This window comes from Pelodiscus sinensis, chromosome 16 (genome assembly GCF_052426305.1).
Source record: "Pelodiscus sinensis isolate ZL-2025 chromosome 16, ASM5242630v1, whole genome shotgun sequence".
NCBI classification, from domain to species: Eukaryota; Metazoa; Chordata; order Testudines; family Trionychidae; genus Pelodiscus; species Pelodiscus sinensis.
Genome location: NC_143067.1, coordinates 3,838,189 through 3,862,201, shown reverse-complemented (window position 1 = coordinate 3,862,201; position 24,013 = coordinate 3,838,189). Strand labels below are relative to the sequence as shown.

Here is a 24,013-nt window from a genome sequence, read left to right as displayed (position 1 = left end):
AGTCTGGCACTCTCTGGTCTGGCAACATCCATGGTCCAGCATGATGTTAGTGAGTTGAATGTTCACTTATTATAGCTGAGGCCAAGTTTTCCTCAGTCCAATAAAGTTTGTTTACAGCCACCAGTCCTGGCTCTGTGTTCTATGCTGTTATTTAACTCTAATTTATCCCTAAATGTCTTCCCAGAGCCCAGCAAGCAGTGGAAGTGTGGGGAATGCTGCCAGACAATATTGACCTCCCGCGATCCGGCAAATTCTCTGGCTTGGCACCGGTTAGGTTTTGAGGATGCTGGACTAGAGAGGTTCAGTCTGTACTGATGTGGTCTTCAGCATTAAACTAGCTGAACATCTCCACTCCCTCAGTACCTCCACGGTGACTTTTTTGAAGGGACTCTAAATATTTCTTGCGACACCACAGCTCAGAATTAAAAAGGTATCCTCTGTCTTTTCCGTGGCTGTTTGTAAAGATGTTAAAGAACTGATGGGCGCTTTGGAATAACAGGGGTTCAATATAGTGTCCTAACTGAAATTCCCTCTCTGAGGAATGCAGGTCTCAGTGTCGCATGTGGATTATTACTGATCATATCATGCCTGCGACACTTTCCTACACATTTTGGCACTGGTCATGCGCAGACTTGAGCTTATGTGTCATTTTACAGAGAGAGAGAGTCCCATTGAATTCATCTGCCTCCTGTGCATCATGGTCAAGCTTATGAATTCAGCAAACATCCTAGAGCATCTTTAACCATTTAATTATGATGAAATTATAGTCTGTCAAAAATACTAGGGAGGTGTTGGCAGACAGGATAAAGCTTCAGGTAAAGATGTGGTCTCGCCAAGCCTAGAAATAAATATATACCCTGATAGTATTTTGGAAAGAGGGGCTGCCTTTTATGTTAGATAAGGACGCAGTCTTTGCCTTCTAATTAGTTTATTTTGAAATTAGTTAAATTTACTTCATGATATTTTTTGTTTAATCATAAACACTATTTGCAGTTGAAAGGTACAGGTGTGGGCTTTTTTTTGCAGCTAATCATGCACATTTGCATTTAGGAAGGAGGGCTTAGGCAGTTATTTTTTCAAGTGTTAATACATATAAACAGGGTGGTTTTTAGAAATGGATCATTTAGGCAGGTGGTCTTTAGCTTTTATCTTTAGGGGAGGAAATAGAAGCAACAGAATACTTTCAATGTGCTAACGAAATGCAAGGGCCGGGTTTTCTTTCAAGGTACATGCCCCATTGAAGTCAGCACGGAGATCCTCCGGAAAAACTTATTTCGAAAGAGAGCGTCTACAAAGCAAAGCTCAACAAAAAAGCAATGTGCTTTTTCAAAAGATAGCGTCCACATTGATTGGATGCTATCTCGCATTTCAGTTGTGATTACTGTGGATGGAGTGGCCACCAGGGTACCTGTGCTTTTTCCTGGAGACCTCTTCTTTCAAAAAAAACCCCACTCTTTTCCACGTCCACACATGTCTTTTTCCAAAAAAGCTTTTTCGGAAAAAGGCTTCTTCCTCGTAAAATGACGTTTTCAGCCATCGGAAAAAACCCTCCGTTCTTTCATCTTCTTGTCAGAAGAACGCAATAGCAGTGTGGACCTAAGTATTGCTTTTCCGGAAAAACAGCCGTTTTTCTGGAAAAACTCCTCAGTGTAGAGAGACCCTCAGGTAGTGCAGTAACCAGGGCTCGACAAACCGTGGCAAGAGCTACTCTTGATGTGATGTGGAAGTCAGGCAGGCGGACATTAGTGGCTTGATCGGCATAGTGGGAGACAACCTCAAGGGACTCTCTGGAAGCCAACCCATCACACAGCTTGCTTTCCTTTGTGCCAGGTACTCAGTCCAGCAAAAGTGCTTGGGTGGAAGAACCAGTGTTTCAGCTGTTTCTCAGCCCTTCCAGTCTTCTCCTCACTTCTCCCACTGGAGACTATCTGGAGCTCACGGGGGTTATTTTTAGTATTAAGGCTGAGGTGTGACATGCAGAGCTGCTGATCAGATGAGGATTCTTTGGTTGGCAGCGGTGGAAATTCCAAAGCACCCAAACATGGAGAGGTTGCCACTGGCATGGGGCCTTTGCTTGTGGGAGGATGAAAGCCCCCCGTCAAGATGAACTTTTCATTTATCCACAGTAGTTTGGTAAGGAATTAAAGTGCATCTGTTCTTCCAGAGTCATCCTAAAGAATCTTTGCAGTAGGAGAAGGTTCCTGGAGTGTGAACCTCTGTGCTCTTAGACAATCCATAATTATAATGATAGGCTCTCCTATGAGAGAGAAGTTTAGAAGAAAAAGAAAATAGCAAAGACTGAATAGCGCATTGAATCTTCAATCTTTAGAGGAAGCGAAGGGAATACACACACATTCTTCATATTCAGATCCATGGGTCTTTCGTTAACACACGGATTTGGGGGCAGTAGCCCACGTTTTTAAAGGTGTTCAGATGCCTCGCTCCCATTGAACCTTTGCCTTTTTAAAAACGGAGCCCTACAATTCGTGAGCCCCCGCCACAGCTGCGTAACATGTTTCGCATTGGACCTAAAGCTAGAAGCAGTCTGGTGTGGTGAGCTGGAAAAGCCGTGGCAGCTTTATTTTTAATAAGAAATATTATTAAATATATTGGGACAGAGTCTGTTGGAGTTGGGACAGAGTCTGTTGGCTGTGGTATACCTCCTCACTCAGGGAGGATCCTGGGTGATCCTTCCCTCCATGAAAGCAAAACCTCCCCCCTCTCAGCCTCATAGGGGGTGAGAACTTCCATCCCTGAATGCCCACCAGATCAATGGCAAATTCAGAAACAAGTTAGCTAAGCAGGCTGGGAGGCAGTTCCAGCAAAGGGGATGCTTGATCCAATAACATCATCATTCTTAATGAAACATTTTGGATAATGGAGGATAGAAGTTTGTGAACCACCCAAACCATCCACAAGAAACCCAGCCTACTCCCCTTGTTTCCTGTCCTATCATCAGAGGTTAAAATTAGTCTCCTTAATCTCTGAGGATAGGACAAGAAGCAATGGTCTCAAATTGCCGCAAGGAACGGGAGGGGGTTAGGTTGGACATTAGGAAAAACTTCCTGTCAGGGTGGTTAAACACTGGAATAAGTTGCCTCGCGAGGTTGCGGAATCTCCATCACTGGAGATATTCAAGAGCAGGTTGGACAGACACCTGTCAGGGATGATCTAGATGGTGCTTGGTCCTGCCATGAGGGCTGGGGACTGGACCTGATGACCTCTCGAGGTTCCTTCTAGTTCTCTGATTCTATAATGCTATTTTCTTTGCTTGTCTCCAGAGTCTCAGTTCACAGGTCCCTGGGGCTTTCTGCTTCTAGCAGACCCAAAAGGCTGCCTTTCTGACTCTGTCTCAGCCAGAACATTGCACAGATCAGGAGGGATCAGGCACAACTTTTCTCATTGTCCTATTCTGGACAAGGAAACTGTTGTTGCTGGACTTGACAGACCTGTCCTAATTGACAGAACTGCTAGGTTTTGCCACACAGAAAGATCCCCTGACTCAGGGTCCAATAGGACATCCAGAATCCGGAAGGCAAATTTTATCTGCCAAAAAGCTGAGGAGGAATACTTAAGAGTGGAAGAGAAAAGGATTTTCCATCCAAGTGATTCCCATCCAAGAGGATATTCTGCCAGTGGAAAACACTCCTCCAGCTGGTTGGAATTTAGTCAGATTTCAGGATCAACAGACCTTATGAAAATCTGTAAAGATCGGTGAGATTCTGGAATTTTCGCCCCGTGAACTTCAAGATGTACATCCTGAAAATACATCCCTCCGCCCTAGTGAGAGTTCTGGAGTCTGTGGACCAGGCAAGATTGACTCTTTGCAAGCACCAAAAGGTTTCTAAGAACATTGCCTCTGTTCTCCACTGCTCCCCGTCTGATTTGATGATCCTTCGTCCATCCTTTAAACTCTTTCCTCTCAGCTTCCCTTTCCTGAGATTTGATATATTATCTTGACAGGCGTAGCACTCTTCCCTGTTTCCGCTATACCTGCCGAGAGTCATGAGATGTGCTATGTACTAATGTAGACAGTGTACACAGCTTTCCCTCCACAACCCCAAGATCATTCTGCTCAAGTATCTGTCAAGAAGGCAATGAAAGATTGCACAGTACTGTCTGCCAGTCTTGGCCTCCCCAGCTCACTACACCAGATGGCAGCGCCCCGTGTGTTTTGGGGGCTAGCAGATTCTCTGTGCCTAATTACTCTTCCACCCACATCTCACTAATTGCTTTGTAAAAATGCAGAGATGCTGCATAGGGCCAAATTCTCTTGCATCCGATGGACTCCCATTCTGTGATCTAATAAAACGCACACCGAGTAGCAGAAACAAGCAGAGTTTGCTTTCCCCAGCAGAAAAAAAATAATGAGTGGAAGGGGAAAAGACTGTGCTACATCCAGACACTAGTTTGACCAGGGACTGTACTTGCATTGCATTTAGGTAGCATGACGTAGCTGTACTCAGGAAAAGGAGCATGATAGAATCAGCAGGGAAAGCAAGGTGGAGATTTTTCTTCCTCGGGGTAGCATTGCCAGATTGATGCTTGTAGAGCAGCCGGGAGCATTTAACCGGACTTCTGAATGTGACAAAGGCCAGGGCTGCTCAGATAAAGGTAACCAACATGGCCAACTGGAAGACTTGAATGGAATCATTGTTGGCCTTGCTAAGATAATATTTGTTCTTCCATCTGTATAATATTCATCGTGAAGGTCTCTTTTTTTTTTCTTATGGCAGCCCTGCCAAATGTAGCGGGGCAGGTGGGATGGGAATGTATCTGTGTACGGGGACATGCCTTGTGCGTAAAAATGTAAACGAAGGCATTTCATGCAATTGATGAATATCATCTAGCCTGGAAGCAAGTCCCATGCCATCTCACGGAACAGGACTCTAATGGTAACATTGCCTTGAAAATTACAGCCTTCGGAGTCGGAGAATGATTCAGGGTAATTACATTAGTGTTGCCGGAGAAATGAAAAGGAACACTTTCCATATTGCCTAATAACAAGCTCGGCTGGGCTGTATGCCTTACATTATTTCCACGAAGAGCCCGCAAACGATAGACACCATCAGGCTAATTACCAGATGTGGGTGGGCGGGGGCGGAGTGTATCGCTTGACGATCGGTGTTTGGCTGAACGGGCAGGCATCACGGCAGCTTCTGGGGAAACAGCCTTGCTGAGACCCGAAGCAGAGGTGTTCTGGTGAATCAAGCTACGATCTTTACGTGAGTTCAGGGTATTTATAGGCCCTGGACTGGAAGACCCAACACACATGGGAATGTGTAGCCCTCAAACACCTGTACTTTGGCTCAGCATATACGTCCCTGAGCGTTATTCCTATAGTTGGCAGGTTCCACCTGAGACGCCAAATCAGATATTTCCCCTGCTTCCAGCCCTTCTCAATGCCGGAAATGAAACCTCGGCGAGGTTGTTTGCGTTGACTGGTCCATGTCAGCTGCCTCATGCAGTGGGGTGATGAAATGCAGTAGACCTTTGTGCTTCATCTGGAGCAAGGGTTCTGGGATCCTTCCCCATGTGGGGTCCAATAGCCCAGGCTCCGACTGGAGCCTAAACATTTGCACTGCCATTTTATGGCCTCCCCAGCCTGTGCCCCACAAGCCTGAGTCAGCTGATAAAGGCCAGCTCTGGCTTTTCATTGCAGTGTAGACGGATCCCAGGAGTGGGTAGGTGGACCCATTGCCTCTGCTCGTGGCGTCTATCCTACAGCAGTTGCTTTTCTGACGGTGGGAGCAGGAGTGCAGAAGGAACTTCTCTCAGAGCCAGGTACAGGTCGAACCTCTCTCGTCCAGCACTCTCTCATCCAAAACATCCGTGATCAGGCATGATTTTAGTGAGCTGGATGTCCACTTTTCATGGGTGTGGCTAAGTTTCCCGCAGTCCCATAAAGTTTGTTTACAGCCAAACTCAGTGTTCTGTGTTGTGATTTAGGTCTAATTTACCCCTCAGTATCAGAGCCCAGTAAGCACTGGAAGTGTTGGTAATGTTGCTAAACCATATTGACCTCCTGTGGTCCGACAAAGTCTCTGGTTCAGAGGGTGCCAGACTAGAAAGGTTCAACCTGTATTTAGCAGCCACTTTTGTGGTAATGGCAGTGACTGGATAATTTTCCAAAGGCTGAGTGACAAGGTGCTAATTCTCTGCCTAACACTTGGGGCTATCTATGATCTCTGTTCTGTGTCAGCAGGGCTGTCCCCAGGTGAGGCAAGTCTAGTCCGTCATCAGAGATAGGAGGCTCTGGAGAGCCCTGCAAAGCCGCAGATCTTTGCTTTATATCCGGGGGTATCCGCGTTGCGGGGACGGATACAGATGTGCATGCAGATTTGTATCCAGAACCTTGCAAATTTGCGGATCTCCACGACTTATTTCTGTCACTGCAGATGCAAATTCAGCGAAAAAATTTGTATCCATGCAGGGCTCTTTCAGTTCCACTTTCACCTTGTCCCCGGTTCTCAGGCCCAACCTTACCGTTCAGAGAATCACCGCGACACATACTGGGCCAGCTTCTGTCGAAGTCTGGGGTAAGGCTGCTGGCTTCAGTGACAAAGTTAAGGTCAGTGGAGTTACTCTGGATTTCCCAGGGTGTAACCGTGGGCAGACCCTGCTCCGTGGTCCTCTCCTGAGACTGCAATTTTTGTCTCTCTCAGAATGGCTCCACTGGAGTGTCTGTTACTTTAACAGTATTAGGGTACGTCTACAAAGCAGTGATATTTCTGAATAACTAATGTTATTCCGAAAGAACATAGTCTGAATCTACACTACAAGTAGTTATTTTGACATAATGTGGAGCTGGAAGACTTCTTACTCCGACTCCTCTAACCCTCATTGTACGGGGAGTAAGGGAAGTTGGAGGAAGAGCGCTCTACTTCGGACTTCCTGCTGTGTAGACAGCGCCAAAAGGTGAGATAAGCTAGGATGTGTCTTAGGTATTAGGGATGTAAGTGACTACTCGACTATCTGATAAGCATATCAGAGAGAAGCAGCAAGGGGGGACTTAAAAAATGGTTTCCCCCAGCACTGTCTCCACAGGGGTTAGGGGAGGTAGAGGAACAGGGGAAACAGCGCAAGTGGGGACTGAAGCAATCTCTGCTCACGCTGGCTCTGCTGCGATTCTGTTTTTGAAAATTACAAGAGCTCCGCCGGGGCTCTTGTACATTTCAAAGGCTCGGGCGCTGCAGGGAGCATGGGACCAGTCTCCCGTTGGCCCCACACTCCCTCTGGGGCTTCTGCTTTTAAATTGTAGCAAAAGCCCGGCCGGGTTCTTGCTAGAGTTTAAAGGCGGAAGCACCCTTATCGACGAATTGAATAGTCAATGGAAATCCCGACTATTTGATTAGTTAATTCATCGAAATTTAGCATCCCTATTAGGTATTATCTCTTATGCTGAATTAATTGTGTATTGAGATATCAATGGCAAATATTGAAGAGTGTCGTTTCAGCTACTGCCGGATAACACTGTGAGCTTGATTATAGATGCAACTTAAATGCAACAAACTGTAAGGAAAAGTTTCCTCTTTTATTTCCTCTTGTGTGGGTATTATAAACCTGCTGTGTTCTGATGCCAGCCAATTTTGAGCCTGATTGAGCAGCTTTGTCATGCATAACGGAAGTCCTGACACATTGTGATCTCTGATTTCTAGGCTACTGGAGCTTTTGTGTTATTTATTTCTTAGAAGATTTACCCCATGCTGCTCAGGTCCTTAACTCAATTCATTTTTAGGTTTTTTGGAAAGTAAAGTGACAATGTCCAGATTTCATTTGGGTCATTGCTCTGGGGTGGGGCTGGGGAGGTTGGGTTCAGTATGCAGGTTACTCTGGAGAGAGAGGACAGCTCCAGCCCTCTCTTACCGCAGCAGTGTGGGGCCAGGTGAGAAGCACCTCTCGACAGCTGCTGCAGCTCCAGCGGGCACAGCTGGGGGAGGGGTCCATGTCCCCCGGCTGGGGCAGGTCCAGGTTCGTCTGCCCACTGCACTCCCCAGCCCGAGTGAGGAAAGCAGCTAACTGGGTATTATCCCCTTGCTCCCTGACGAAGGGGAACAGACAGCAATAATCCCTACAAATTGGAGGGTGGGGTGGGGCAGAGACTTGGGGTGGGGGCAGTCCTGAAAGGGCAGGTCTCCCCATTCCTCCCGCCAGCCCCTGTCACCTACTTGGTGATTCTGTCTCTTTTCTATATGGTCTAATGAGGAGCAATCCCATTCCAGGCCCATCCCAATAGCGATCAGAGGAAGCTGTATGCAGAATTTGGTGATCTTTTAGGAGAAGTTCTTGAGCGGATGGACGGACGGACAGGCAGACAAGCTCTCTCAAATATACAATAGATTTCTGATATTGCATATCTTTCCGGTGTTCTTTGAGACTTCAAAGCCCCGTCGGGCACTGAGAAATAACGGTAGGCATGCAGACCACCAGGCCAATCTAATCTCAGGTTTGTGCTTGCACAGTTCATGTGGTTCAGGCAGCGGTTCCAGAAAGGGTGGCTCAATAATTCTGCCTTGAAGCTGCCGTACTCAGGCAGGGAAACATCTAAAAATAATGTGTCCAAATGAGAGAGGATGAAAACAACTCAGGGAAAATGGCTGCGCTCCAAGGATCGTTGTGTGCGTGTCTTGATGACAAAATAGCTCGACGGTAACGCAGCTCCCATGCAGGTATCCTAAAGCACCCATAAGGTGTGTGTGATGCCTCACAGCTTTCGTGTAAATATCGATACACTTGACCTGCGAATGATACCATTGCCAGGGAAAAGAAGGCCCTATTACCGCTGTCAGCCCACCAAGTCTGAACTAACCATCGTGCCCTTAACTCAGAAAATCTGCTATAACTATAAATCTGAAGGAAATGGGTCTGGCTCACGAAAGCTCATCATCTAATAAACCATCTTGTTAGTCTTTAAAGTGCTACATAGTCCTGTATTTTGTTTCTGCTATAATTAGGAATTAGGGTGTGACCGACTGACAATGCCATCCAATATCCTGCACTAACCTTACCGAATGAAGATGGAATTAATTATGGAATTATGTTAAATCTTACTGAATTAGGTTTAACACCTTTGCGCTATGTCTACACTGGCATGATTTTCCGGAAATGCTTTTAACGGAAAACTTTTCCGTTAAAAGCATTTTTGGAAAAGCGCGTCTAGATTGGCAGGATGCTTTTCCGGAAAAGCACTTTTTCCGGAAAAGCGTCCGTGGCCAAACTAGACATGCTTTTCCGCAAAAAAGCTCCGATCGCCATTTTCGTGATCGGGGCATTTTTGCGGAAAACAGAACTATGCTGTCTACACTGGCCCTTTCGGGCAAAAGTCTTTTGGAAAAAGACTTTTGCCTGAACGGGAGCACCATAGTTTTTCCAGAAAAGCACTGATGATTTTACATGAGATCATCAGTGCTTTTCTGGAAATTCAAGCGGCCAGTGTAGACAGCTGGCAAGTTTTTCCGGAAAATCAGATGATTTTTCGGAAAAACTTGCCAGTATAGACACAGCCTTGGGGCCCAGTGTATTAAAAATGTCGTTGCTTCTGCAATATTGTAGGATTATCTATAACTTTGCTCGGGATCTGACCAGTGTAAACGGTAGGAACTTCCAAAAACCGGGACGATAGGTAGGCAGCGGTTTCTTAGGCGGTGCATGGGGGCCATTTGAAAGCTGTGCCTTGGAGGGGGCTACCTTGCTATTTATGTACTCCTGGACACTGCAGATCAAAGACCCTCCAACTGTCTGAAGAACGGACTAAACTTTTCATGGCTATGCTAGTGTCACCGAGGGGCGGGGAGCCAGAGGTGTGACTGTCGGCAGGGAGAACAGGAGGTTTATTTGTCCACAGGGACAGGGCGTAGAAGACTTGTCAGCACAGGAACCAGAAGCAGCCAGTTCCATCCGCCTTGGGGAGAGGGGGCTCATCGCCAAGGGCCCTGCCCCCCCTTCCAAGCCAGCGAGATTCACTCACCCACTCAGAAGACCATTTCCCCCTCCAGTCCATCCTGGCCTCCAGCCTTTGTCCAGCTTCCTGGGCAAAAGGTGTCACCTGGTCACATTCCCTGTCCCAGGCTCTGCTTACAGCATCAGCCGTTGTGTACGCGCAGGAGGCTGTCGCACTGAAATTCCCACCCCCATCTCCCTAGCGGTGCAGAGTCAAGGGAAACTGAGGCACGCCGGCGGGGTTGCTACAGGACAGTAGAAATCAGATGCAGCGTCACACACGAACAGGGCGAGTACAAACCCCGCTTCGTCACAACTGAGGCCGTTAGGAGCTTGTGAGCACAAACGATACCCCTTTGGGGATTTATGGAGCTTGCCTGCCAGACCCCATGCTAAAGGCAATGGGGGGGAGGAGGGAATTGCTATTAAGCCTAGTAGCACACGTGCAGGTTCCTTTATTGTTTTTAATATGTTTTCTCTGTGGTGTATGTACAGCTAAGAATAAATATGCTGGCAAGAGGAGTGCGATGTGGTAATTCTGCCTGGCATTCTATTGTGAGTCTGGGAAGAGAAGCGTGCTTAGAGAGCCTGTCTTTTGCTGGGGAAATCACAGCTGGGGGTAGGGTTGCCAGGTGTCCGGTTTTGAACCAGACAGTCCGGTATTTGAGCTTCCTGTCCTGGAAACAAATTGAGAAAATACCGAACACAGAAATGTCCAGTATTTTATAATTAAGTTTGATTATTATCAGGAGTATCAGTACATAGTTGCGTACTGCCTGGCTGGTAGACATGCTCACGCTGGGTAAGTGTGTCTACCAGCCAGGCGCTTTGCAACTACACTGTGCGGAGGGGGGGAAGAGGGGGGCGGGCTGGGGCGGGATGGAATCCCCGGGGCAGGACTCGCCTGTGCGCTCCACCGGAACTGTGCTCAGGACAGGCAGCGCCTCGGGATCTGTGTGTGCCTGGGCCAGCCCTGCTTCCCACCAGCCGGTTCCCCCCCATCCTGATCTCCCCCGGCTAGCCCCTCTCTCCCCCCCAACCAGCCCTGCTCTCCACCGGCCAGTTCCCCCCCACTCGGATCTCCCCTGGCCAGCTCCGCTCCCTCCCCCCCCCCCCCCCCCCAGCCCTGCTCCTCACTGGCTGGTCCCCCCCTCCAATCTCCCCCAGCGACCCCCGCTTCCCCCCCCCCCCCAGCCCTGCTCCCTACTGGCTGGTTCCCCCCCCTCGATTTCCCCCCAGCCAGCCCCGCTCCTCTCGACCCCCTCCCAACCAGCCCTGCTCCCCACTGGCCGGTTCCCCCCCCTCGATTTCCCCCAGCCAGCCCCACTCCTCTCCCCCCAACCAGCCCTGCTCCCCACTGGCCGGTTCCCCCTCCACTCGGATCTCCCTCAGCCAGCTCCACTCCCCCCCCAACCAGCCCTGCTCCCCACTGGCCGGTTCCCCCTCCACTCGGATCTCCCTCAGCCAGCTCCACTCCCCCTCCCCAACCAGCCCTGCTCCCCACTGGCCGGTTCCCCCTCCACTCGGATCTCCCTCAGCCAGCTCCACTCCCCCCCACACCAGTCCTGCGCCCTACTGGCCTGTTCCCCACCCCCCAGTCTCCCCTGCCAGCCCCACTCCCCCTGCAGCCGGTTCCCCCCCATCCCCCCGTCTAAGATCAAGTGCGTCCGGTATTTTTGTCGAAACCAACTGACAACCCTAGCTGTGGAGCCCGGAGATACTCTGATCGGGAGGACGTGTGACACAGATCTCCACCCCGGGGCCGGATGAAGGCCCTAAGCACTCGCCTAATCATAGGCTTTTCTCCCTTATGCATTGAGATCTAATCTATTGCCTGTGCACCTAATAACACCTACTTGAATTTTCACTCCTGAAAGTGGTGCACTGTGTGAGCAATTCCTGGTACTTCACTCCAAAGTAACAGCCATTTTGATGTATACTGCAATTATACCTAGGCTGTACCTGATAGTTATTCGGCTGAGAAGGGGAAATGAGGAGATGTTGCTGCTACGACTGTATAATTTAAATGAGCAGTTTTCTTTTCTTACTTTCAAGTCATTTATGATTATTTTTTTAGGCGCAAAATTCTTTGTAGGTCCTAAACTTGTTCATAGGCCCTTGGCCTATTGTGCCTAATGGATAATCGGCCCCCGCTCCGCCCGAGAGAGGTAGCAAGTAGGGCGCCGTGAGGGTAGGTACCCTTGCTACAACGTGGAAAGGAAACGCAGACGCCACGGCCCTGAACTGTGGCACACGGGACATTAGAGGAAGTGACTGTTTTTATTTTTTGTAGGGGATGGAGCCCTCGTCTGGATTTGAAGCGAGTAACACGGTCAGGCCTGAGTCAAAGGGTCAAAATGGTTCTGGCTGCTCACCGTGGCCTAGACCTAACAAAGCACTGAAGCGCATGCTTAAATTTAAGCGCACACAGCACACAAACCTCCCGGGGGCCCAGGTGAGGTAGGGTAGAAGGCGAAGCTGTGGTTTAGTCTTGCGGTCGATGTTTCTAGCGCCTGATGTTCCGAAGAGCAGCACTGTCTGAATGCTGCCGCTCAGTTTGTTCTGTTACAGCTGATTTACGCTAACAGGCTCTGGGGTTTCACAGCAGTGGTGTCTGTTTCAGGGTCTCTGGCCAACAGCAAAGAGGATTTACTGTTGCCATTGAAGACCGTTATGGGAGACTCTCTGGTAGCTGGGACAGTAGCGCAGCTGAGAGATCGAAAGGACTGTGTAGCGTTGCCAGATGGTTTAACCAAAAATACCGAACGCGCCCCCCCCCCCAAAAAAAACCACCAGGAAAAAAATGCCATTGAAGGGAAGAAAAGGGGGGGGAGACCAACGTTGTTGAGCAAAGAAGAAAAAAAAGGACCCCAAGAGTTAAGCAAAAAAATTAAAAAATTTAAAAAAAAAGTGTGGCCCCTTTAAGAAACGCTTTTGAGGCTTTTTGGCCCTAACAAGCTGACGGCAGCTGTCCGCCATCTTGTCTCGCTGCTCCGGGCCAGACAGCTCCCCTGCAGAACCAGGTAAGCACCCGGGATTTTTGCTTCCTGGCTGGGAAAAAATCAGAAAATACTGGACATTTTAGGTGTCCGGTATTTTCTGAAATTTTTTACCAGACAGGAGGCGAAAATTCCGGACTGCCCGGGTCAATACCGGACACCTGGCAACCCTAGGACTGTGATTCACATCCTGTCGGGGGTCGAACCCTCGCAAGCTGTGCAGGTAGGAAGGAAATGCTATCGCCACCGGTGACACCGCATCCCCTCTGCTCATCTGAGGGCTTTGCAAGGTCCTGCCGATGGGACGACTTCATGCTAGGCCAGGACCTGCTGGTCCTGCAGCAAGTAGGGCCAACAAGGTCAGTGGGAGCCAGGTGCTGAGGGTTGCAGAATCTGTTCTGTGTGGCTCATACAACTGCACATGCTCTATTGCAGGGGGGCAACCTCAGGATCTGGCCCCCATCATGGGGCAGGCACATAAAATCTACTAGACTAGGCCCCCCTAGGCTCTGGTGTGTGAGGGGACCACATCAGGGCGGGTTTCTTGCTTGTGTATGGCCCCCGACTGATTTTTCTGAAAGTCAGTGGCCCTTGATTCAGAAAAGGTTCCCCACTCCGGCTCTAATGGGATCTATGCCCTCAAGTGCCAGCAATCCCCCTCTGCCATGTATGTTGGCCAAACCAGATAGTCTCTGCCACGAAGGATTAAGGGACACGAATCGGATATTTGAAATGATAGCACACAGGAACCTGTGGGGCACCATTTTCACCTGCCTGGGCACTCATTAATGGACTTAAAAGTAGCCATTCTTCTACAAAGGAATTTCACAAGCCAACTAGAGAGAGAGCAAGCATGCGGAATTGACCTTCACAAGCAAATATGACATGGTTTCCCTTGGTTTGAACAACAACTTGAACTGGTTATCATATTATAACACCCGCTTTCCTTACATTCAGCACGCTACTGACATCCAAAGCTAAGTACACGACACTTCCAACCCACACAATTAGCCTCCTTAGCACCGGGACTACAACTGACTGGGAATTCCCTCTCCCCCATCTTATTCTGAGGGTCCCCCTTGTTTTCTCTTGATTGCAAAGGCAAGGGCAGGTTTAAATAGCTCAGTTACTTATCAGGGAACGTTGGTGCTCAAGGAAGCCATCTTGCAGCAAGTGACATAGGTCCAGTGACACTTCCGTTAAAGGCACTGGGAGTGGAACCGGCTGTTGTAACATCAGCAACCCGCTGATGGGGATTGTGCAAATAACTCCCAGATTGGTTTGCAAGCTCCCGCAGGGTGCAAATAACCAATCTCCTTCCGGACCGATGAGCAGGTCCTTACTGTAGACTTGACCCAAAGCTTGCTGAGGTCAATGGATTTTCCATGGACTGTCGTGGGCATTATACTAGCCACTCTGTACAAGGTTTATATGTGTTTAAGTCTCATATAAACAGTTCAGCTGGACTATGGCCTGGCCTATACTAGACCAGGCAGGTCAGCTTAAGGCAGGCATGTCCAAAGTCCGGCCCGGGGGCCAATTGCGGCCCGTGTTCCAGTTTAATACGGCCCCCCAGGTAATTTGGCAATATCTATCTTTTATGGCCCCCAACGAATCCATATGTATTGAGATGAATACATTGTAAAATCTCAGTTAATGTCAGTTGGTCTAAATCAGTTATAAATATATTTGGACACAACATGTATACTTGGTGTTATGTTCCTGTTCATATTTTTTGAACTTAAAAGTTGACAGACAACCTTTATTACCAATAATATGTAATGTACTTTACAATGTTCCTGACATATATTTCAGCTTCCTGGATTTTTTTTTCATCTGGCCTTCAGATATGAAAGGCAGAGTGGTTTAACACCTGTTTAGATTTGTCATCTATGTGACGAAATGAAAAGTATGCCATTTGCAATAAACTTTGCATAAAATAGTTAATTTGCATTTCATTTTAATGGTTCAAAGAATGTCAGGCAAAATGGTCAGCCCTCATGCATGTTCACTTCATCAAATCTGGCCCTCTTTGAAAAAAGTTTGGACACCCCTGGCTTAAGGCACACCGGCCAGCTACGCAAAATTCCTAGCCAGAGTTGGCTTACTTTAAGCCAAACCGCCACGGTGTCCACACTGCGGGAGGCTGATGAGGGCACACACTGCAGTCAGCTTCCCTTCCTCGTCGCAGAACGAGGAATACCGGAGGCCAGCAGGGACTGCCCTGAGTGCTTGATTTGTCTACACTAGACCCGCTAAATCGAACACTAAATCCATCAACTTCCAGAGGGTCAATCTTCATGTGTGTTAGGTGTGCACCAAGTGTCTTGGTAACTCACCGAAAAGAATAAACCCACGAAACTGACATACCTGATTTTGAAAGAGAACGTGAAGGGGGAAAAATATTACCCTTTCTCTTTAAACTATCTCTTTTCTGTATTGTTACCTTGACAACTCTGCTGCTGTTTTGCATCTTTGGTGGGACTTAACTGTGGTGGAAGAGGGGGACATGCATTCTATGCTTCCCTAGGTACTCCCACCTCCTACACAAGCACGTGTCAGTAACAGGGCATCTAAAGCCACAGAACCCGTGTTCGTTATGTCGCCCTATGGTATCCTCTGCAAATCATTACAGATCCTCAGAACTGGGACCCGTTCTGAATGAAGGTACAACGTTATGTCTTTTTGTTAAGCCCGAACCACAGCAGTTTTAATTTCCTAGCAAAAGAGATGCAACGTGCTTCAAATATTTGCCGGGGTTAGCAGAGCTCAAGAGCAGGGAGGAGTGAAAGTGCTTGAAAAATAATTGTGTTATTTTTGGCATAAGCAGCGCCAGGAGTGTATGTCAAGATTAGGGTGCAGCTCTGATGGGCTGAGCTGAGGCTAGCAGGGATAAAAATATCCTTTCCCTTCTTGCCATTGAAATTTCACGAGGAGAGGCAGAGGTAAGGGGAAGGTGGCAGTGAATTGAAATTTGAATCTCTATTACCCTTTGCTTTTCTTAGGGCAGGAAAAGCTGCCTGCTTGCTGACTGAGGTCTTCTCAAGACCGTCGCAACGGAGAAAATGTTAAGAAACAGTCAGGGTATGAGCTGCGGAACTTCCCACGCTTTCGAAAAAAGTTAGTGAAGAAAACGACTCTATCAGTCAAATGTGTGGCCAGAGCGGCTTGCTTTACAGTAGTAATCACAAGATCCCAGACTGCCGCCCTACCCTAAGCTCTGAGCAGGGGTGTGTCGGGGGTCCGGTTATTGAATGCAGAGCGCATGTGTTTTCAATTGCTATCTGGAGCCAGCCCAGTAGCTGTAAGTTGGCCTGACAAAGACTTATTGAAGTACGGACAGAGTGCAGTTTCAAAGCAACGAGAAAAAGAACGGGAGTGCTGTTCAGGAAATTCTTCAGGCATGGGCAGGGACTTGGCTGCACTTCTGCTGTTGGAAAATCTGACAGGGGCAGTTTCTGAACACAGGCTAGGCCTCGTGCTGTTCTGAGAGCAGCACCGCATCTTCTCGCGTCTCCCCTCCCCCTGTACTCACCACACTCCGTTGCATCTGGCGACTGAAAGAAAGGTAAGAGGGGGATTGCTCTTTTCTCTGTGCAGTCACTTGGATTTGCAGTTCTTTTGTTCTGGGGCAGAGGAGATCTGTTTGTTTCCAGCAGACTGTTTAGAGAGAGGAAGAATTTGGGGCTATGCAGCTGTGGCATGTTGGCTAAAGTATCCCGCTAGTTTTGAGTGGGGTGTCAGTTTCTTTCTAACTTTTTTTTCTTCCGTGCTGATCTTGCAGGCAGATTGGTTCTTGCTTCTGCCAAGATATTTGCACAAAGGTTTCCCAACTTGTTGGTTTTTTTCCGAAGGGAAGTCTGGATACAGCTTTGTAAGAGCATCAGCATGAAAAGAAAAAAAAAAGTATTGTGATCCAGATGCAGTCAGTGAATATTGCTCACGGTACATTGTCTGCGGTGGTAATAAATACATATGTAAAGTAGCATTTTTCATGGGCTCGGGGGAATATAGGGATTGCCTATTGCTAAGCGTTCCTGTTACGAAGCCACCAAATAATACAGCTACATCGTTAAAGCAGGAGGTAATCCTGTTGCAATCATCACGTTCCGATTTTTCAGCAATTCTCCTTTCCAACACTTGCTTTTATATTTGGTAAGATATAAACCAAATAAAGCACATTAGAAAAAAAACTCAAAACCCAGCCTAGAAGATTAAAACTAGAGACTTTAATTGAACTTGCATTTTTCTTCTGACTGCACATTTTCTTAGTTATTCTTGGAAAGAAGCTTAATTCTAAGACGCAATCATGACAAATAATTTCCCAGTTTAGCAGACTGCCAGATTTGGGCTTTACTCGCTTGTCCTCCTGGTTGCAGCGTGAAAGCTGAAGGCTTTCCTCGGCCGCGATAGCAGCTCCTTATGTGCCGTGTTTGTGTGTGGAAGTTAGGGGACAATATATTTGCTGACGATGCTTTTGTATCATGCTGTGTGCATAGGGTTAAAAGAGATGGTACGATAGTGCTGCATTTACCAAAAGGGACTCAATCAGCTGCAGTTCGGGGACATAGACTTAGAGGTTGCATGTGGTGTGCGTTCCATGGAGTGGCACTTAGAGCACTTACAGGGAGAGAGCGAGTTTCCTCTACAGCCTTAGCTGAGCGCCAGCTGGCTTTTATCTCATGTGACGGAGACTCATGCACCAAGCTCCAGAGGTCCTAGGTGTGATTCTGTCTGTCGGCATTACGCTCGTTTTCCTATTGGCCAGCAGGACCTACCATGCCGTAGCCGAGTGGCTGCTTGCTTTGGTCACCCATGACATTCCCAGCTGATCGAGCCCCGTGTGGGAGTTGGCCAGGCTCTTGCTCTGTGTTGCCAGCGAAGAACTGGCTGTCATGGGGGGAGAGGGCAGAGTGTTAAGAGGCAGGGCTTGGGGGACAGGAACAGACACCCCCCTACCCCCAGCTCACCGGGACTCCCAAGCCAGATTGCACAGCTATGCTGACTGGGGATGGCCTGCAGGCCGAGAGTTTGAGACCCCGGCTCTATTAGTTGTGCAGGGTTAGAAAGAAACTTCCCCATGGGCCTTTATGCATTAATTATCTATTAATGGGATCTTCCACCTTCCACTGATCATGGTCTTTGGGTTGGCATTTCCCATGTTCCTATGTCCAAGCCTAGGGACATAAAATACTGTTTAATTGGTTAAACACGGGAGTGGGGGTCTGCCGTGTGGGGTCTGCCCTGGCTGCCACAGCTCCTGGCCCCCGCGTGGGCTGGAAACCGGCAGCCCCAGGTGGGGGGACCTGGTGGGGCTGTTCCAGCTGACCATTCCTTGGTAAGCATCACCCACAAAAGCATTGAGCCAGCTTGGCAGTGCAAGCCTCTGAATCATGTGCATTTGTTTTGTGTGGACCAGCAGTTACCTGTCAGCTCGAAGGACTGTTTTGCCCGCTTTGATCACGGGGCCAGAGCAGGGCAACGCTCTCTCAGACTCCATGGACTTCCCGGGTCAGGAGTCCCTCCTGCAAATGTGGAAGTGCCCGTAGGGGGTCTAAGGCACTCAGCACCGCTTAGCACCTCCTCCTCTGCCCCGGTGGGTCTCAGACAGGGGTGCGTGCATGCAGAGGGCATTCGGGGTACACCCACTCATCCAGGTACTTTGTACCAGGCTGTATAAAAAGCACCGGCAAAGTCCGTACAAACTCGGGATGTAAAAAGTCGCTTACACATGTACGTAAAATCCTGGTGGCTACATGGTTACATGCACGGTGGGCTGTGCGGTGAAACGCGCGGATATAAGCTTTAATCGGCAGACCCCGCAGCCAAGCAGGCTCCCTGGGAGCTGCCGGCCCTGCGCCTGAGGTAAAGTTAGAGCCCATGGTGAAACCAACTCCCGGGCAGCAGGGCCCACAACCCCTGCCAGCCCCACTCCTGAGGGGCCACTGTGTAACCTGCAGTGAGGTGCCGGGTCGGGCCCTCCACGGACAGAGGCTGCTCTGGCTAGCTGGCCAGAATTGCTTCTGCTTGCGGTGGGCCCACAGCGCCAGAGTAGTCCTCTTTCCGGGGAGGGTAGGGCGCTGTTCCAGGCCCTACTGCTTAAGCTTACTCCGTTAAGGTGAGGCTTACTGGTTATCTCATTAACCATTTACATCCCTAGTACAAACTAAACTTCCGTACGGATGGTGACTTATCTATACGGCTGTCTGCTATACACCAAATGCAAGTACAGCTAGGGTTGCCAGCTGTCTGGTTTTGAACCGGACAGTCCAGTATTTGAGCTTTCTCTTCGGGAAACAAATTGAGAAAATAGAAATGTCCGGTATTTTCTAACTAAGATGCAATGTCGATTGTGATGTCAAACCATCTGGCAACCCTACGTACAGTATGTATATGCCAGTTGATTTATTTGCTGATTACACGGTAAAATGAGAATGTGGTAGTGGGCCATGACACTTTTGTATTTTTATGTCTCATTTTGTAAGGCGGTAGTTTGAAGTAAGGTGAAACTTGGGGGCACAGAAGGCACCTGGAAGGGGTACAGTAGGCTGGAAAAGTTGAGAGCCATTCTTTTAGCTCCTCTGCCTTCCCTCCCCCAGGAGGGTCACTGAAGCTGTCTTTGCAGATAGCTCTGGGAGAGGCGAGAGTCCCTCCCGGATCCATCCCAAATATGGGCACAGAAGAGCAGCTCTGGGCAGTGTGTACCGCATGCCCATTTGGGGTTTGGGTCTGAGCACGTGGGTTTGGCCCGTGCTGCCGAATGATGTCAGTATCGTCAATTCAAGCTGCAGCTGGCTGCGTGGGGAGAACCCGAGACGATGTGTCTGCCTCTGTTCCTCACTTGCTCAAACAGCTCTGAGCAGAGGAGCGGGTCCCCGTCGCAGCGGGTTGTTCTCAAGAACGCGGGGGAGATTGCAGTGACAAAAGATGCCGGCCTCCTAGGTGCAGGAGAGGGGCAGAACTCCCCTACCCCCGGGGTATTTCCTTTCCGTTGGAAACCATTTTGGTGCAAAGCATTCATCATTTTGCCACTGATCAAAGGAAAACCTTCTGGCACGGGAGCAGCACTGATGCCTCCGCTTGGACACGCTCTCTTCTGAGCCCCCCATGTAGCCCAACGAGCCATCTGCCCGGGGATCAGCAGGAAATCTGATGACCCGGGGGTTTCCAAGGGAAATATGTGCTTATTAGATTAAAAAAAAATCTTTCCCTGTAAAAATAAACCAACTCCTGCTCAATATATGGACCATGCAGATGTTGCAGCCGGAGCTGCAGGAAAGAGGAAATCAACAATCTGCTCTTTCCACACAAGCAGGCCTTGATAAAAGCGAGGGAGGGGAGGAGAGGGAGACCGTAACTAACAAGACACAGTGTGATTTAGAGAACGTGGTTGCGATGATTATTTTTTTATTTGTCATGCCTTTCGGGTGAGTCTGCCTCTGGCAATCCTCGGCCATAACAGCTGTTGCAAAGGCATCTGTGGCTACAGGGGCCTCGCAGGCAGGCATCTGGGTGGAACTCTCCCGATGGCTGTGAAAGTTACGTCCGCTGTGAGCGAGGGGTGTGAGTCCCCTGTCCCCGTGTGCATTCTCTCGCTAGCGCTCTGCCAGCCAGCACGGCTATAAATAGCTGCGCGGAGAGCCGAGGCAAGTAGGCGTATGTGAGCAGCAGGATCACGCCCCGGGCTTGCAGTAAAGGCTTAGCCTGAGAAGTAAATAAAGCTGCCTCGTTCTGGGCACGTGAGTCCGTGGGGAAGTTCCCATGGACTCTGGATCAGGCCTTATTTGAGCTGTCTGGTATAAGGATTCTCTAGGGCAGCGGTTTTCAAACTTTTTATTTTTCTCAGTTAAAGAAACTTGTGGATGCCTGCAATCCCACATCATTTGACTAGATTGGGGATTGAGTCTGAGAACTTCAGCTTTGGGGGCAGGAAGGTCTGGACGGGGGCAGGACAGGCTTACCTCGAGCAGTTCCCAGTCAGCATTGTGGCAGGGGTGCTGAGCAATGTTCCTTCTAATCTCTTCCATCCACAAGTAGATTTTTTCCATCGACGTGCAGAATAAATTTTGTTGCGTGCCCTGAGGCCTGTGTAAATATGCACCACCAGTAGCAACACAAACCTAGCTGTGGGAGCTCGGCTAATCAGCTGGGTGGCATTGGACTCTCTCCTGAATGGCCACACAAGCGCACAACTTACAGGGAACACTGATGCTAAGGCAGCTGCCTGCTTCTCCTGGCACCGCAGACCAGGCTGCACCCCAGAAGCAGCCAGCTGCCGGTTCCCAGCCAATGGGAGTGTGGAGATGGTGCTCAGGGCCGGGGCAGTGTGCAGAGAGCCCTGTGCACTCTTCCCTCCCCACTAGGGTTACCAGGTAGACCTCCCCCAAAAAACTGGACACACTGGGTGGGGGGGGAGGGATTGGCCGGGACGGGGGCGGAGCTGGCCAGGAGGAAGGAGAGCTACTGGGGGGAGTCGGGGGCCGCGGGGCTGGCCAGAAGGAAGGGGGGGGGGAAACAGAGCTGGAGATGGAACCAGGGGCTGGATAGGAGGAGGGGGGTGGGAAGCAAAGCTGGTGGGGGGGAGGGTGCAGCCACTGGCCGCAGCTGGAGTCCAACAGGCCACGCCCCCGGCAGGCATTCCCTTTAGTTGCTAGTAGAAGCGGGGCGGGGGAGAGGCTGGGAGCCACTCCCCCCGCCCGGCTTTTGCACGTGACCACAGGACTCCCAGCGCCAATCGTGGCCCCGCCCCCCAATTGCTCCCCCGCCCCCACCAGGCTTCCGTCCGGTGCCCAGCTGGAAATTAAGAAAATACCGGACATTGCACATGTCCAGTATTTTCTGAATTTTTCTACCAGACAGAGGGCGCAAATACCGGACTGTCCGGTAGAAAACCGGACACCTGGCCACCCTACTCTCTCCGACCTTGGAGCCAGGCCTGTTGCCGGCTGCTTCTGAGGCACAGCTCAGTCAGGGAGCTGCCTTAGCCCCGCTATTGCTCACTGCTCACCTGATCCCCCGCTCGACATTCCGCAACCCATCGTTTGGAAACCACTGCTCTAGGGGATCCAGCTAATCCTGGGGGTGAGGCTGTCTGTCTCAGCCCCTGCAATTGTGTGCTTTGAGCAGGGTTGTGCGTGTGGCAGTGATTGTCTCATACGCCTCGCGAGTGTCTTGAAACAGCCTGTGGGGCGCTTTCGAGCTACTTCTCTGGTTCTACCACTTGTGTGAGAATATTAACATGCTAACGCACAACAAATACAAGGCCTGTCTCTGCTTTCTCAAAACAACCCCCTCAAAAAAAAAACCGACAAAAAAATACCCTAGTAAAAGCCCTAAATAACTCCTCCTCCGAATTTCCCGTTACAAATCAGTAGTGTGTATTTATAAAAGACGACTCTTTGCAAAACAAGGCAGTCTTTCCAGATAATGCTGTCTCCTGTGGTGCTTTGCTTACTGCTTAATGTTTAAGTTGGGAAGAACTGCCAAGCTGTAAACTATAACTAGCATATTTCTGTCTCCCACACAGCGGAGAATATTGAGAGCAGATGCCTCTTGCTTCTTTTGCAGTTGCCTTGCAACGCTCTTCATTCCACTGTAAGTCCGGCGGGATAAATCCCATGCTATGTTCTTGTGAGAAATGTGTGGCGGGAACCACAGAAATACTCAAAATCAGCCAGTTTCTGTGGCTGGCTGCTTCCTGTCCCCAGCAGGGGTGTCAAAAGTTAACCGGTTATACATGTTGTTTCTTCAGTGGCTCATGCATGGTGCAGTATTGTACATCAATACATCACGGTTCACAAGAGCTGTATTGCCTGGGTGAGTCTTGTGACAGTTAGCGTTTTGCATAAAGCCCCTCCTCCTGGAGTCATGTTATTAGTTGAGACCTTCAGCTCTCTTTGGTGGCGATGTGGTGGGTGTTTTTTTTTATTTTAAGCCAATGTCTCAGCCTCCAGGTTGTGGAGAAAAGTTTGAAAATGTGACCCAGGCTCACATCTTCGGGGACCTGACTCATAAAGTTTGAATGCTTGTGTTGGCAGGCCAGAGATACTAAGCCGCCTTACCAGATCCAGGAGCTGAACCGGTCATGGAAGGGGCACAAAATGGACAAGTATAATGTCGCACAGGAGGCAGGAAAGGCTACGGATCCCTCGCTCCGGGAACGAAAAGCTTCAATTTAACAACCCTGTTAGGGATGTTAACGGGGAAGCGGTTACCTGGTCTGCTTACTGGGAGTTGGCTCACCGGTACCTAGACGCAGCCCTCCACCCGTGCTCTAGCCCCACCATACTCCCTTTAATCAGTGAACCCGCTAAACTTAATGTTGAACTGGATAGCTATTTAAACAGGACTTTGTATCCCTGTTTCCCATCGCAGCCCCCCCACGCTGCACCAAAAGTTGGCACAGAGCCCGAAGGGTGGCAGTGATTCCTAAACTAGACTTTTTCAGACTCCCTCCTGGAATTCCGGCATCTCCTCTGTCCTGTGCTGTAGTGGACAGCCCCAAATGGCCAAATAGCCCCAGTACTTCCTGAGTACGATGCCTTAATAGCATCGTGTGGCCCTGGGAAGACCAAAGCCCTGAGCCAAGTTCCTCCTAAAAGCCAGGAGATCTCCTAGAATGAAGCTAACAAAGATGCTGCCGCCAAACGAACGATTTCTTATTTCCATTACATTGTTGTTCTCACCCTCTTATGTGGAGGAGGACTTATGCCACTTCCTCCTTTTGTTTGCAACTTATGTAATTCATGTCAAAGACCGAGGGAAGATGGAGAGAGCAAGGAGGCGGCGGCCTTGAGTCTGTCGCTCAAGAGAGCTACCCGCAACTTCTCAATCCGGGTCTAGCTGGCTAATTGAAAAACAGTCAACCAACTTGGAATGATTAAATGTTTCAGAAGGGGGCGCCGAGTTAGTCTGTAACAAGAAAAACGTAAAAAACAACAAATAGCCTGGTAGTACTGTAAAGACTAACAAAACATGGAGATGGCATCATGAGCTTTCATGGGCACAGCTACCAGACTATTTGGGTTGTTTTAAGTTTTTCTTGTTGCAGGCTAACTCGGCTACCCCTCGGAAAC

At 49.3% G+C, this 24,013-nt stretch overlaps 1 protein-coding gene across 4 annotated transcripts in view; it reads left to right on the top strand.

Annotated features, from left to right (window-relative positions):
* The window catches only part of SGCD (sarcoglycan delta), a 555,052-nt gene that overhangs the window by 320,147 nt on the left and 210,892 nt on the right, over positions 1-24,013 (top strand). The window contains exon 3 of one of the 4 annotated variants that reach the window (XM_075900619.2): positions 22,465-22,532. The exons of 2 other annotated variants lie outside the window; for them this stretch is intronic. The gene's annotated coding sequence lies outside the window, so the exon portion shown is untranslated. Of the gene's footprint in view, positions 1-15,946; positions 16,507-22,464; positions 22,533-24,013 lie in introns of those variants that run through there. One more of the 4 variants, XM_006138284.5, reaches the window with a different exon arrangement.